This window comes from Equus przewalskii, chromosome X (assembly GCF_037783145.1).
Source record: "Equus przewalskii isolate Varuska chromosome X, EquPr2, whole genome shotgun sequence".
Taxonomy (NCBI): domain Eukaryota; kingdom Metazoa; phylum Chordata; class Mammalia; order Perissodactyla; family Equidae; genus Equus; species Equus przewalskii.
The window spans coordinates 112930015-112944351 of NC_091863.1; the positions used below are offsets into that span (position 1 = coordinate 112930015).

General features: G+C 41.6%; 1 protein-coding gene across 8 annotated transcripts in view; it reads left to right on the top strand.

Moving 5' to 3' along the window:
- LOC103558186 (tigger transposable element-derived protein 1-like) overlaps positions 1 to 14337 on the top strand; it is a 59334-nt gene that overhangs the window by 32354 nt on the left and 12643 nt on the right. The window contains exon 1 of one of the 8 annotated variants that reach the window (XM_070606598.1): positions 7944 to 8651. The exons of 5 other annotated variants lie outside the window; for them this stretch is intronic. The gene's annotated coding sequence lies outside the window, so the exon portion shown is untranslated. Of the gene's footprint in view, positions 1 to 7943; positions 8652 to 14337 lie in introns of those variants that run through there. 2 more of the 8 variants (XM_070606600.1, XR_011536307.1) reach the window with 2 other exon arrangements.

Here is a 14337-nt window from a genome sequence, read left to right on the forward strand (position 1 = left end):
ATCCCTTCACTTTCTGTCTTTGAGTGTCTTTAGGTCTGAACTGTGTCTCTTGTATGCACACGTATATATGGGTCTTATTATTTTATCCATTTAGCCACCTGATGTCTTCTGATTGGAGCATTTAGTCCATTGACATATAGATAGCTATTGATAAGTATGTACTTTTTCCCATTTTGTTACCTTTTTCTGGGTGTTTTAGCAGTTCTTCTCTGTTCCTTTCTTCTCTTCCTCTCTTCCCTTGTGATTTGATGGCTTTCTTTTTTTTTCTTTTGCTGGGAAAGATTAACCCTGAACTATCATCTTTTGCCCATCTTCCTCTTTTTTTTCCCCTTCCTATAGCCCCAGTACATAGTTGTCTGTTATAGTTTTAAGCCCTTCTGGGTTTTCTACATGAGCCACCACCACCACATGGCTACTGACAGATGAGTGGTGTGGTTCTGTGCTCAGGAACCGAACCTGGGCTGCTGAAGTAGAGTGTGCAGAACTTTAACCACTAGACCATCAGGGCTGGCTCTTGATGGCTTATTTAAAATTATGTTTGGGTTCCTTTCTCTTAATTTTTTGTGTATTTATTTTACATTTCTGGCTTGTGATTACCCTGAGATTCCATATATAATAACCTATGTAAATAGCAATCTATATTAAGTTGATTGTCTCTTAAGTTTGACCTCTTACTAAAAGCCCTATACTTTTACTCCCCCTCCTCCACATTTTATGTTTTTGATATCATATTTAACCTCTTGTGTGTGTGTGTGTGTGTGTATCCCTTAATCTCTTATCATGGAAATAGATAATTTTAGTACTTTTGTCTTTTAATCTCATATTAGCTTTATAGATGGTTGATCTGCTACCTTTACTTTCTATTTGCCTTTACCAGTGATTGTTTTTTCTTGGATGGTTTTCTTATTCTTATTTGTGGTCTTTTCTTTTCCACTTAAATAAGTCCCTTTGACATTTCTTGTAAGATTGGTTTATTGGTGATAAACTCCTGTAGATTTTGCTTGTCTGGACAACACTATCTCTCCTTCCATTGAAAATGATAACCTCGCTGGGTAGAGTATTCTTGGCTGTAGGTTTTCTCCTTTCAGCACTTTGAATATATCATGCCACTCCCTTCTAGCCTGTAACGTTTCTGCTGAGAAGTGAGCTGATAGCCTTATGGGGTTTCCTTTGTATGTAACTTGTTGTCTTACTCTTGCAGCTTTTAGGATTCTCTTTTTATCTTTAATTCTTGACATTTTATTTATAATGTGTCTTGGTGTGCTTCTTCGGGTTCATCTTGTTTGGTATTCTTTGTGCTTCCTGTGCCTGGATGTCTGTTTCCTTCCTTAGGTTAGGAAAGTTTTCAGCTATTATTTATTCAGATAGGTTCTCTGTCTCTTTGTCTGTCTCTACTCCTTTTGGGACACCTATAATATAGATGTTCATGCACTTGATGTTCCACAGTCCCTTAGACTGTCTTCATTCTTCTTAATTGTTTTTTCTTTTTTCTGTTCAGCTTGGGGGATTTCTTCTAGTCTTTCATCCAGCTCACTGATCTTTTCTTTTTTGTCATCTACTCGGCTGTTGATTCCCTCTGGTGAATTTTTCATTTCCATTATTGTATTCTTCAGTTCTGATTGGTTCTTTTTTATATTTTCATATTCTTTGTTGAATTTCTGACTGTGTTCATCTATTCTTCTCCCAAGATCAGTGAGCATTCTTATGACTATTAGTTTGTCCTCTTTATCAGGTAGATTGTTTATCTCTTTTTCATTTAGTTCTTTTTCTGAGGATCTGTCCTGTTCCCTTATTTGGAACATATTCCTTTGTCTCCTCATTTTGCCTCTTTCTCTGTGCTTATATCTATGTATTAGGTTGATCAGCTATGTCTCCTCATCTTGGAGATGTTGCCTTATATAAGAAATGCCTTATGGGGCCCAGCAGTGTGCTTCTCTCTTGTCATCAGTTCCAAATATTCCCTGTGTGAGCTACATGTGCCCTTCTGTTGTGGTGGGGTTGCTCTTGCTGTGGGCACACAAGTGGGCTAGGCTGGCCCCCCAGGCCAACTGGTTGTAAGACTCAGCTGCGTGTGGCTGCTACATTCCCTTTAGTCACTTCATTGGGCAGAGCAAGCGCCAGCACAGCTGGCTGCAAGGTGTAATAGCAGGCATCTGTTGCTGTTTTGCTGTTAAGTGAGTCAGGCCCCCAGCATGCCTCGTTGCTAGGCTCAGGGGCTCATAATTGCTGTCGGCCTCTGGCCTATGAGGCTGCTGTCAGCTCTCTCAGGAGCACAGCTGAGTGGTGCAGGCCCTGGTGTGGCAGCACACAATCATTTCAATTGTTATAAGGTGGGGCAGATCCCCTGTATGGCTGTTTGAGATGGCCAGCAACACAAGTTGACTGCAGCTGACATGCCCCACTGCCCATGGGCCCACATACCCCACCAACACAGTCCTACCCCATGCGCACACCCCACCCCACCAAGGCAGACCCATTTGTCCCACTACAGAGGTCCCACACACTCCACCTATGTGGATCCGCAAGTTCCTGAGGGCTTGCTAGTGGGTGGGGCTAGTCCCAAGGGTGGGCTGCCTGCCCTGGCTGATCTGGATTAAATCTGTACTCTAGTAGGTGGGGCAAACTCCTGCACTAACAGGTCTGAGGAAGAATTCCAATGGTGTCTGCCAATGTCTGTGTCAGCACATCTGTACTAGGTCACAATAAATGCTGCCAGTGTCTCAGTCCCAGGGGAGGTGGGCCCAGCCACCTCCTGCTTCTCTGAGATGTGCTCAGAATCTGTTTTACCAAAAGACTAAGCACCTTTATTTCTGGTGACTTTGTGTTGGTTTCTGGAATGGGTGAATCTGTGCATAGGCCTTTAAGAGCTGGCTTTTCTTTCTCTTATGTTCGATAGCTTTTCTGGGAGTATTACCTGTTGATTTTAATAACCAGCAAAGCCAGGTCTTATGGCACTCATCTCGATTGTGCTGAGTTCAAAGGCTGCTTGCTTATGGTGCCATGGATCTCCTGCTCAGATCCCCCACTCCTCCAAGAAAAGCTTCGTTCCATAAGATTGTTCCTGGCTATGAAGTGCTGCAGCTAGAATGTGGTGTTTTCCTCAGCAGAAAAGTATTTCTGCCTCTTTCACCTCTGTCAGTGAGTGACAGGTGCCATGGCCCTTCCATCACATACAGCTTACCCTAGCCTGAATGGCTGATTTCTACCCATCTCAGCTTTCTTTCATTTATTCTTGGGGACCACCTATGAGCCCATAATTAAGGGGCCACATTCATTGTGGTGAATCATTCATTCAGAAAATACTTATTGAGCCCATTTACTGGACCAGGAATTCTGCTAGGTGATGGAAGCATGGAGATGCCTGAGGCATAGCTCCAACTTTAAGGTTCTTAAGTCTAACAAGGAGCTAAGACCAGTCTATGGATAACTCTAACACAAGATAAAACCAAAAATGTCTCAAGGAAGAACAAGGAGCTATTGGAGTTTAGAGAAGGGAGTGATTACTTCTAGTTGGGGGAATTCAGGAAAGGCTTCATCCACTGATTCATTCCTTAATTCATTCAACAAGCACATGAACAACAGACTATCCTAGGCTCAGGATACGGAGACAAATAAAACACTATCTGCCCTCAAGGAGTTTACCTTCTAGGGGAAGACAGATACCCAGACTAATGACAGCAACAACCTGGGGAAAGGTTAAATGTTATAGACAATTATGGTAAGAACTAGTGCTGTGGGAGCCTAGGAGTTAATATCTTTGGGGACGCCACGGAAAGAGTCATGGTTGAAGCAGAGGTTGAGGTGGGTTTTCTTTAGTGAGTTTATAGTCTAGTGAATGTGACTACCATGCACATAAATAATTCCAGTACCTGGTAAAAGGTGGTAAGTGTCTTAAGAGAAATTCAGAGGAAAGACTGTAAGGGAGGATTCAGGGGTGAATGTTTACCATCAGCTGGGGCCTCAGGCAAGTATTTACCAAAGAGATCGAATTAGAGCTGGACCTTAAAGGATGAGTAGAAGTTCAACAGGGAAAGGGATGAGGAAGGGGATAATACAGAAGGAACAGCACTAATAGAGGCATGGCTTGTTACTGCTAAGTCCTTTGAAGTGGCTAGAATGGACCAGGCTGGGTGGTGGCACAGTGTTAGGAAAATAAAGATACTGCTAGATCATGGAAGGTAGTGAACATCAAGCTGGGTCATTGGACTTCATTGAGTAGGCAATGTGTCTTTTGTTCTTCTGGCTGTGCTTTGATATTGAGGCAATATTAATTAAAATCTAGGGCTCTGGAATCAGACTGCTTGGGTTCAAATATTGCCCCACCATTCATTAGCTGTGTGAACTTGAGCAAGTCTCTTAGCCTCTCTTGGTCTTGGTTTTAACATATGTAAAATGGGGATGGCAATAATACTGTACTCCACAAGTAAAGTCCAGGAGGATTGGTTTAGTTTGTGTATATGAAGCTTCTAGAAGAGTGCCTGGCAAGAGAGAACACTATATGCGTCAGTTGTTGTCATTAGTAGCAGTGGTACTGCTACTATAAGTAGTAGTAACAATAATAGTTGTGTCATAAATAGTAGCAACTTTAGGGAATTCTTTTGCTGCGAACTTGTAGGGACATACTTAGGATGATCTGACCTGCTTGAGAAAACTAGTAGTGAACCTCAGGGCATATTTAAAAATGATTGGTGATGGATGGTAAATTAGTCTTTGGGTGGTGAACATGATATAGTCTACACAGAAATCGAAATACAATGAGGTACACCTGAAATTTATATAATGTTATGAGCCAATGTTACCTCAATAAAATCTAGGTGGAAAGAAAATGATCAATATTATCCTCTTTGCATAATTGTTGAGGTAGAACTAAGTTGAGCCATGTACTAGCTGCATAAATAGCAAGGCCTCAGCAGCTAGAAATGGCCCAACCAGAATGTTGGCTGGCAAGACAATGGGGGCAACCAATAAAACAGGTCCAGGGTCATGTCCAAGCTAGAGAGTTTCAGAGAGCTCCTCCATCTGTGATACAAATCACATCATCAACAAAGCTTGCAAACAGTATGGATCACCTGTGGCTAAACTTAAGGCTGTGCTGAAAGTCTAGCAAGAAAAGAATTTAATTCGCATGTCCCAGGTGCTTTGGTTTTCACACCCATGCCTCAAGCTGAAATTTTAATATGAAAGTGTGACTATTTGAAAGTAATACTAAAGTGTTGCCACTGGGGGCGTGTTCACAAGAAACAGGCACAGCCTGAGAACCATGATCTGCAAAGCTGTGGGAACTGTTCTTCCTCAAGTCGACACTTGGGGCATTTTTGGACACACTCAACAAGTACAGCTGCGTTCAGCAGGTGGCCCATGATTTAGCGTATTCCCACTGTGTGCCCAACTGTAGATTCAGCAGATGGATGTCATTGTAAATGTGACTCTTTCTGATGGGTTGCTCTAACCTTTGGTTCATTTAATCTGGTTCTTGGTCATCACTAAGGGCTCAGGCTGCTGTTACAAGACAGAGGCACCTTAGTAAGTACTAGAAGAGCCCACAAATCTCTCTTCTCAAATGAGCTTTAGCACAGCGGGCTCAGTGTTCCCTTTGCAGATTCACACCAAGCCCCTGGAAGTTCCTGAGACACAGGGCAATTAAAATGGATCTCTTTTTCAGACCTCTGTGTCTTGTACTCTCTAAGCTCTATGCAAACATAATTTTGTAGGTCTAAAAGTAAGTGAATTGTATTGCACTGGAAAAATTATTACATGTCTTAATCAAAAAGGATTTAAAGGTGCCAGTTGCAGGTACTCTGCCAGTAATCACGCAGTCCTCCAAGGATTAGGCCTTAAGTGTCTTCTGCCCGATTTATGCACCTTCCATCAGAAAATGGATCTTAACTCATACCCTGTTTTGGAGAAACATTAATTAAACATTTACCTAGAAAAAAATTGTGTTTGTCTCCTTAGAACTTTTTTTCTTGAGAAGGGATGTTTTGGATGGCTCATATTTGTTTAAAAAGACTATCCATGGAAGTTTCCTAAAATAAAAGTTATTGTGGCAAATACTTTCACAATCATTCATAGAGTAGAGCTGGAAATGTAGACACGAGGGAACCTCAGTTCAGAGGGGTGAGGTTCAGTGGACAGAACATGGCGCTTGGGTTTAGGACCTTGAATAAGCCAATGTTCAGACTCAGTTTCTTAATCTGAAAAATAGGGCAAAGGAAATCTGCTTATAGCACAGTGTTGTCCTGAGGGAAGACTAATTAAAATACTAAATGGGGAGAAGCTTTGTAAATGGCAAAGTGCTATTCAAATGTGAGGAATTACTAGTATTATCATCACCGTCCAAGGTCCTACAGCTTACAGCTAGCTACTCAGTTTGTCTAAATACATAAATAAGAAATAATGCACTTATATATTTCCCCACTAGATGGCAGGCGAGCCACTTGATAAAATGCTGACCGGCTTAGCAATCTAAAAACCACAGTAAAACTTTGGTTTGTGAGGCGGTGCAGCAATGGACAAAAGGTGAATTAGAAAGCTCGAAAGCAGAGACAGCCCGTATTGTTAAAACAAATCTCATTCAAATGCCATTGGTTTGCAATTTACCAAAATTCTGTGTCTATGAAAACATAGTCTTTTGACTATGAGAAAAAGGACAGCTAAGCAGCAAATACTTTCCGCAAATAATGAAAATATTTGGCCCACTCAGAGTTATAGTTAACAGACTTAATGATTATTTATAACCCCACTTTATAGGTAATAGTTTCATTTATATCAGGGGTCAACAAACTGCTTCTGTAAAGAGCCAGAGAGTAAATATTTCCGGCTTTGCAGGTTGATCCATCTCTTATGCAATGCCTCATCTTTGCCGTTGTAGGCTGAAAAGAATAAGAAAGGCCTGAGAGAATACGAAAATGAGTGGGCATGGCTGGGTTACAATAAAATTTTATTTATGGATACTGAAATTTGAAATTTATATAACTTTCACTTGCCACAAAATATTATTCTTCTTTTGATTCTTTGCAACCATTTAAAAATGTAAAAACCATTCTTAGCTCAGAAACCATACAAACAATGGCCACAGACCTGATTTACCCCCAGGGAGGAGCTTTCAGATCCTTGGATTAATACCCTTAATAGCCAGATTGACAATCTCCTCAATTAATATAAATACATTTTTAATGCTTTCATAATATTTCAATGTGGCTATCATTTTTTGAGTGTGTGAATTACTAAGAATCCTTGTGACGTTTTTTGCCTACTTCTCAATATTGACTATGTCTTGTTTGTTAGACTATAAACAAAAGAGTTCAAGCAGTGGTTGCATTGTTGTTAGAGTTGCCAGAAAAAACAGGACACCCGGTTAAAACTGAATTTCAGTTAAATGAATATGTTAAAAGTATAAGTGTGTCCCATATATTGCATAGAACATACTTCTACTAAAAAATTATTTGTTGTTTATCTGAGATTCAATTTTAACCCTGTGACCTGTGTTTTTATTTGCTAAATTTGGCATTGGTTCTTGTACTTAGGAACTTTGCCCATTACTCATTTACCAAGGCCGTAAAAATAACCAAAGATCTGAAGACAGGACTCCTGAAGCCAGCTATGTCTTTAGAGACTTGGCGGAAATATGTCTCCACTCCGCTGGTTGCTTTCAGTGCACTTTAACACATTCAAATAACCGTGTGGCAATAAACAGCCACGTTTCGCATCCACTTTTCGGGATTTTGTTTAGCATTCTGAGCACTTGGACAAGCCGTTTTAATTGCTTTGTAACGAACCCAAAGTAACCTGTGGACAGGCATTTGCAAAGAAGTTCGGCGAAATTTGAGGTCTTACAAAGGGGTTGGGTGAGAACAACAAATCCACTCCCCTAAGGCTGGTGTTCTCAGGGGCTGGGCTTACCTCAGGCCAGTTCCCACCAGAAAGCCCACCCTTCTCCGAGCACTTTTTCATGCCTTGTAATGGAGACTTCAAGTGTGCACAGGCAGCGATTGGTGGAGTGTGCTTTGGCGGGATTTCTTTGTGTGTGTACTTGTTAGGATGCACTACTGGTACTAAATGTTAATGCATATTTAATTTTCTTGGTGAGTTTTCACGAAAGACATCGAATGCTAAATCCCACCCAAATCTAAGGTTCCTTCCAGCTTTAAGATTTTCCGCCTGCCCAAGCCATCAGGCCGATCAGCGACTGTTACCGCTATGGAATAACAAACAGACGCTTGCGAAGTCTCTTAACTCTTTGGCCCTGAGATAGTTAATGGAGAGTGCCTCTCGGCTGCCGCTGCTGGGATGGAGTGGGGCGGGGGCGCAGTGGGGAGGTTGTTGAGCGGTGTAACTGACTAAGTGTCCTGACACACAGTGACCAGGTGGGAAGTGACAGCACACAGTCCTCCCATCCCTGCGGGGGACGGTCCAGCCCGCCCTGCGCGGAGGGAGTGGACCTCCGCTAGCAACGGGTGTGGCGGGCGGACGCTGGAGAGGCCCTTGTGGGGGCAGGTCTTTTCCAAGAGCAGCCGGTTGATAAAGGCTGCCCTGAGAGGCACCGCTTCAGAGTGGGCGCGCTGCAAAGACGAGATGCATTGTCCCCAGAGAGGAGCAGATCCTGCCTTGGCGGTCAGAAGAGATTGCGGGTCGGGAGCAGTCAGAACCAGGTAAGCAGATGTCCTTTCCGTATTCCGCTTTAACCGAGCTGACTCCCCTCCGGGGCTGCGCAAATTACCGGAGCGGAGCATCGTCGCCTCCCAGCCAGCCAGCCAGCCAGCCCCGAGCACCTCTTCGGCCTCTTCCTCCCAATCCTGCAGCCGCCCATGCTTCGGCTCCTAGGCGCCATCTCCGGGCTGCCTTTTACCCCTTTTCTAGATGCAAAATCATATCCATCACTTACTGCCCTCATTCAAATCCCCAGAGACGGGATAAGGGCAAATCGAGGGAGGCAGTAGCCACGGGCGCACAATTTAAGGGGGCACCAAGACATTCAGTAATTAAAATAAAAATTGTAATGTAATATCTTTAAAATTCAAAGTTAATGCAAAAAGTTCCGTGATAGACAAAATATGAATATTTTAAATAAAGACGTGATCCGACCCTGATTTTGCGCGACTTGGCCACGCTCACCTCACCCTAATCCCAGGCTTTGCAAATCATCTCTGTAGTGATTCCTTCCTCTCTCCATGGTCCCAAGTCCTGGACCTCTGTAGTATCTGTTATTTGCTCTTCATTGTGTATATGCCTCCCTGCCTGTGCCGAAGGGAGGAGGGACTGCTGCTTCCCCATCTTGTGCCTCAAGGAGCGCAGCCCGGTGCTTGATAACCTAGGCCGTGCAGGCTGTATGGAGTTTGGAGGAGACCGAAGGTGAGAGCTTATGCAAGCGCTCCAGGTTGCAAAGCTCAGCATTGGAACCACAAAAACCCCGCAGAAGTAAGGCACCGGAGGAAGCTGTGGCCCCTTAATTAGGGTTTAGGAACCCATTCAGAATTGGATTGAATATAAAAGTTTTAAAGGAACCACAAGTAGCAGAGAAGGGCTTTTGAAATGATTTTGCAGGAAAAAAGATGTCTCTGTGCTTAGGGACACCTTGTTCCTCTCTAGCCTGCTCTGAGCGTTTCTTGGTATTGCAGTTCAGTCCGAATTTGCAATGATACAAGCACCTTGTAATGAGGCTCACACCCCATAATTTACAGCGCATTTCCCTCTATCATACCCCATTTAACTCTGCCAGCAGGTGACCAGACACTATGCTGGGCACTGGCTAATGGCTTTCAATTGTCATTATCCCCTGAAACTATTTTATGCTGATCGTGTATTGTTTGCGGCCCTTATGGTTAAGGGAGGGGACCAATGTCACATCTAGCCCAGGCTTAAGAGATAGCACGGTTATATTTCAGGTTGGGACATGGCAAGCCACTAGGTCTGTGATTGCAGGATTTCTTAAAGTGCTTCTTTTTCTCTTACACAGGCCAGTGAAAATGAGGTAAAGAGGAAGAGCAAATGGAGGAGGAGATCAGGAAACTATTGTTCAAATTTATGTGCCTTTTCTTAAAGGAAAAAAATCTTTAGAAGCTTTGGGTGTGGCCAGCCCCCCTAAAAGATGAGGGGAAAAAGGGAATTTGTCCGAGCACTTGACCAATTCCTGACCTGCTAAGACGAGTTTGCTTACCTTGAGGAGCTAGTGAATCAACATTCTGCTTAACATGAAAAGGGAAGAAATTGAGGAAGCGTGGACATTGCGGGCCTTGTCAGGCCTGACTCACCACGGACCGCCTTGGCTTTTGCGTTCCTTCTCGGCCCGCGTTTAGCTGTTCCACGCTGTAGCCAGCGGAGGGCACTGTTGCTACATAGAATCCATTTTGACTTCTTTTGGGGGAGAATTTTCAGAGCTTTAAAAAATACTCGGATCCAATAAGAAATATGCAAGATTTTCCATGAAATTTTAATATGAAAAATAGATTATTATTAAGAACTTATGGATGTTTAGTTAATTAATGACCCATCGAACCATAGAAGGAAAGTGAAGATGTTTCATAACTGTTTTTGTTGTCAAAGATTAAAATAGCAAGAACAAATAGCAATGTGATAATAAACATCAGCATGATATCCCTAAATTATTTAGGACACAAGTAGTTAGGACTTTTCTCCTAGGAATGTATATGCCGAGACCTAGTAACAAGGAAGAATAGGTCTGATTTATCCTAAACGTCTGCTTTTTTATTCATTGCAAACATAAACCCTTTCATTAATATTAAGACGGTTAAACGTAACTCCCTCTCACCAAAGAAATCTGGCATCTGAGGACCTCCATGATTTACCTCAAAAGACTTTTCCAATCTTGTTTTTTACTCTCCTCTTCAGCCACGCTGTGTTTCAGCCTCATCTAATCGAATCTCCCCATTACCCAGGATTGTCCTGCCTTGGCCTTTGCCACCTCTCACCCCCTACTTGCTCTCCTCCTTCTCACACACTGCAAATCCTACCCGTTCTTCATGGTCCGATTCAAATGCTGACCCTTTTGTGAGTCTTGCATGCCCTTCTTACTCTCTTTACCATAAGCATTTGTGCAATAAAATGAGGACCTATTTTGTTCCAGATACCGTCAAGGCTATCATAAATGCTTAAAACACAGGGAAACAGATGGCACTGCAGTGAAATATCATAAATGCTGTAATCAGAGTAAGAATGGGAGGGAGACTCTGAGAGCTCGGATCAGTGCTTCAGAGCCAGCTCGTGCTTCGAAGCCAGCCAGAGGGAGCAAGAAAAGCTTCCTGGAAGAGGTGGTACTTGAACTAGTGTTGAAGGTTAAGGAATCTGGATGTTTGAAATAGCTCCTTACCTGGCCGACATGTAGATTACAGAGGAGGAAAAGAAGAGGTATTTAAGGATAAGACTGGGGAAATAGGCAGGTGCCTTCATACAGAAGGAAGTTGGACTTTATTCAGTAAGCCATGGGGTCTCACGGGAGTGATTGAGATCAGAGGAAGTAAGGGATTAGACCCCAATATTAGAAAGGTTGCTCTGGAGGCAGAGTGGTAGGCAGATGACTTAGCACATTCTTCAGATCAGGAATGAGAAGGGCCTGAAGCAGTCAGAGTAGATAAAGTAGGGATGGACAGAGGGGCAGATTAGGCCCCCATAACACGTTTGCGACTCTTATGGAATATGTGGCTTTCTATCTTATATTGTGTGATATTTATCTTCCTTGAAGACTAAGTTTCTTGAGATCAAGGTTTTTTCTTAGTTCGTTTCTTTATTCCTCATATCACATGGCCTCGTACATGGTAAGCTCTTTGTCAGCATGCGTTGATTGAGGAGAATGAATAAATGTCTGAAATCTTTGATCATGAAGATTTACTTTTGAGATGCTCTATTATTGCTCTTTGCTCTCAAAGGTCAGTTGAATGACATCTTTGTTTATCTTATTAGTAAATGTGTTGTGGGTAGTTTATAAATTTTGAAAAAATAAGATTTCTCACGGAAACCTCACCATTGCTTACCATTTACGGTTATTGTACTTTAAAACGTTAAATGATTCTGATGGTCTGTACTCTTTGAGCTCACCACATGAGTGCGTGTGTTTTGAGATTTTTGAAGGGGGAAGATGATAGCTCTGCACAGCCTGCACAGCAGCAAACCTCTTAAGACCAAATGTCCTCTCATAGCAGAAGCTGCAATGAGCTCAATCTTGTTTGTCTGTACAAATCCTCACAGGGTGTTGCATTTTTAAAAATTTCTTGTTCTTCTCCATCGAAATGCTGACAGAACAAACATCCTGAGATCCTCCTGCCTTTTGGGCACCTGAGCAGTGTGAACTCCACCAGGACTACCAAGCTCAATCAGCTAGGCTTTATTTCTCCTTACAGAGGATGCCAGGCATTCTTGGACCCACAAGCACTAGAAGAACGATGTTACACTCTCAAGCCTGTAGATAAATATACTTTGGAAAAATACCTTGAGGAGAGATTCACTTGATTATACTAGTATTTCTTAGTGCTCTAACAGCTTCAGGTCTTTATATAGTTTGCAGAACTGAAAGGTCACACAGGAAGTTTCTTTCAGAGGCTTTATTCTTCATATTAACTTGGCTCAAGCATCTTACACAAGGGACATATCCTTAGCAAGATCAGAGAACACAGGGTGAAACTGACCCAAAATGAATTTTATGGGTAGAAGTATATACTATCATTTGAATGTTGGTTGAATGAAGTTTCACCCAGTGATTTACTTAAACATATAGTAGTCATTCTCCCTACCCAGGGTTATCCGTTTTTATGCTCTTGCTTGTTCCTTATTTCCTTTCATAAATCTCCATCTCTTGTGTGGTATAGAAAACGGTGCTATTAGTATTATGAAGTTGAACTGTCCCTAGGTTCAAATAATCTCGTTTTAGGTAAAATTGCTATAAATCTTCTGTTCAGATTTGGTAGAGAAAAAGGAACACTTGGAAATTGAGTCTCTTACCTTTAAATTGATATCAGGGTTCAGGCTTCTTAATGCCTTAGTATTTAATGTATTGACTTAAAAGTGGGGAAAATATTTCTTTTAAAGTGATTTCCCTCCAATGATCAGTTGTTCTTTAGTTGTAACTCTTCATCTTGTATGTAAGCCAAAAAGCTACTGACACATATGTGATAGTGCCTAAAATGTAGCTGTGAAACATGAGATTACTTCATACACACATGTGCACACATACACACATTTTATTATGAGAATGTTCAAACCTACAGAGAAGTAGAAAGAATAGTGCAATAAAGGCCCACCTACCAGCCACCTGGATTTAACAACTGTTAACCTTTTTCCCTCAGATAAATTACTGATTATGTAACATGTATTTTCTTCGGTTCTCCCCTCAAAAAGTGAATATTTGCCTATATTACCATAGTTCCATTATTATACCTAATAGAATCAATAGTAATCACCTAATCTCATCTAAAAGCCAACTCATATTCAAATTTCTCCTGTTGTGCCAAAACTGAGTCACTATTTATTAATTATTAGTGAAGCCATTATGAGAAGATCAGAGATCTAAGAACTTGGTACTGTCACTCAGTTGATATAAGTCAGGAGTATAGATTGGCAGCAGAACAGAACTTAGGCCAGCAAATGTATAGTAATTATTTATTCATTTGGACACTCCTTTCCCCAAGCTATATTGACCTCTGGAGAAATTGAGTGATCAACTGGACTCAACCTGAGCCCTCAACTTGGTCGTCAGGTGGCTCTAACTCTACCAGAACCCCTGTGGCTCTAGCACAGATGGGAAATACATTGTGAGAGGTCTGCAGACACTCTTGTAGATGGATAGTCAATTATTCCAACACCATTTGTTGAGTAGTTTATCTTTTCCTCAATACCTTGAAAGAATGCTACAGAACTATAAAAATTCTGAAAGAAAATATGTCAATGTATTTTTATCATCTTAGGGAGGGGAAGGCATTTCAAAGAAAGGCATGAAACATTTGACTACATAAATATTTTAAACATCTTTATGGCAAAAGACAAAGTAAATAAAATTAAGAAGTGAATGATAGGCTTGGAGAAAATGTTTTCAAAATAGAATGAAAAATAAGAGTTCCCTAATATGCTAATAGTGCCTACAAATCATTAAGGAAAAAATTTAAAAGGGTGCAGAGGATATGAACAGACAGTTTAAAGATGAAAAGATGAAGAAATAAAAACAGCTTACCATGTGGAAAGATGATTAAAGAATTGAAAATTAAAACTAAAATGAGATACCTTGTTATTCACCTTCTGCTTGGCACAAATTACGAAGGTTGATAATATTTTGTGTTGGAGAACATATGGGGGGAAGAACTCTCATCCACTGTCAGTGAGCATGCAAATTGG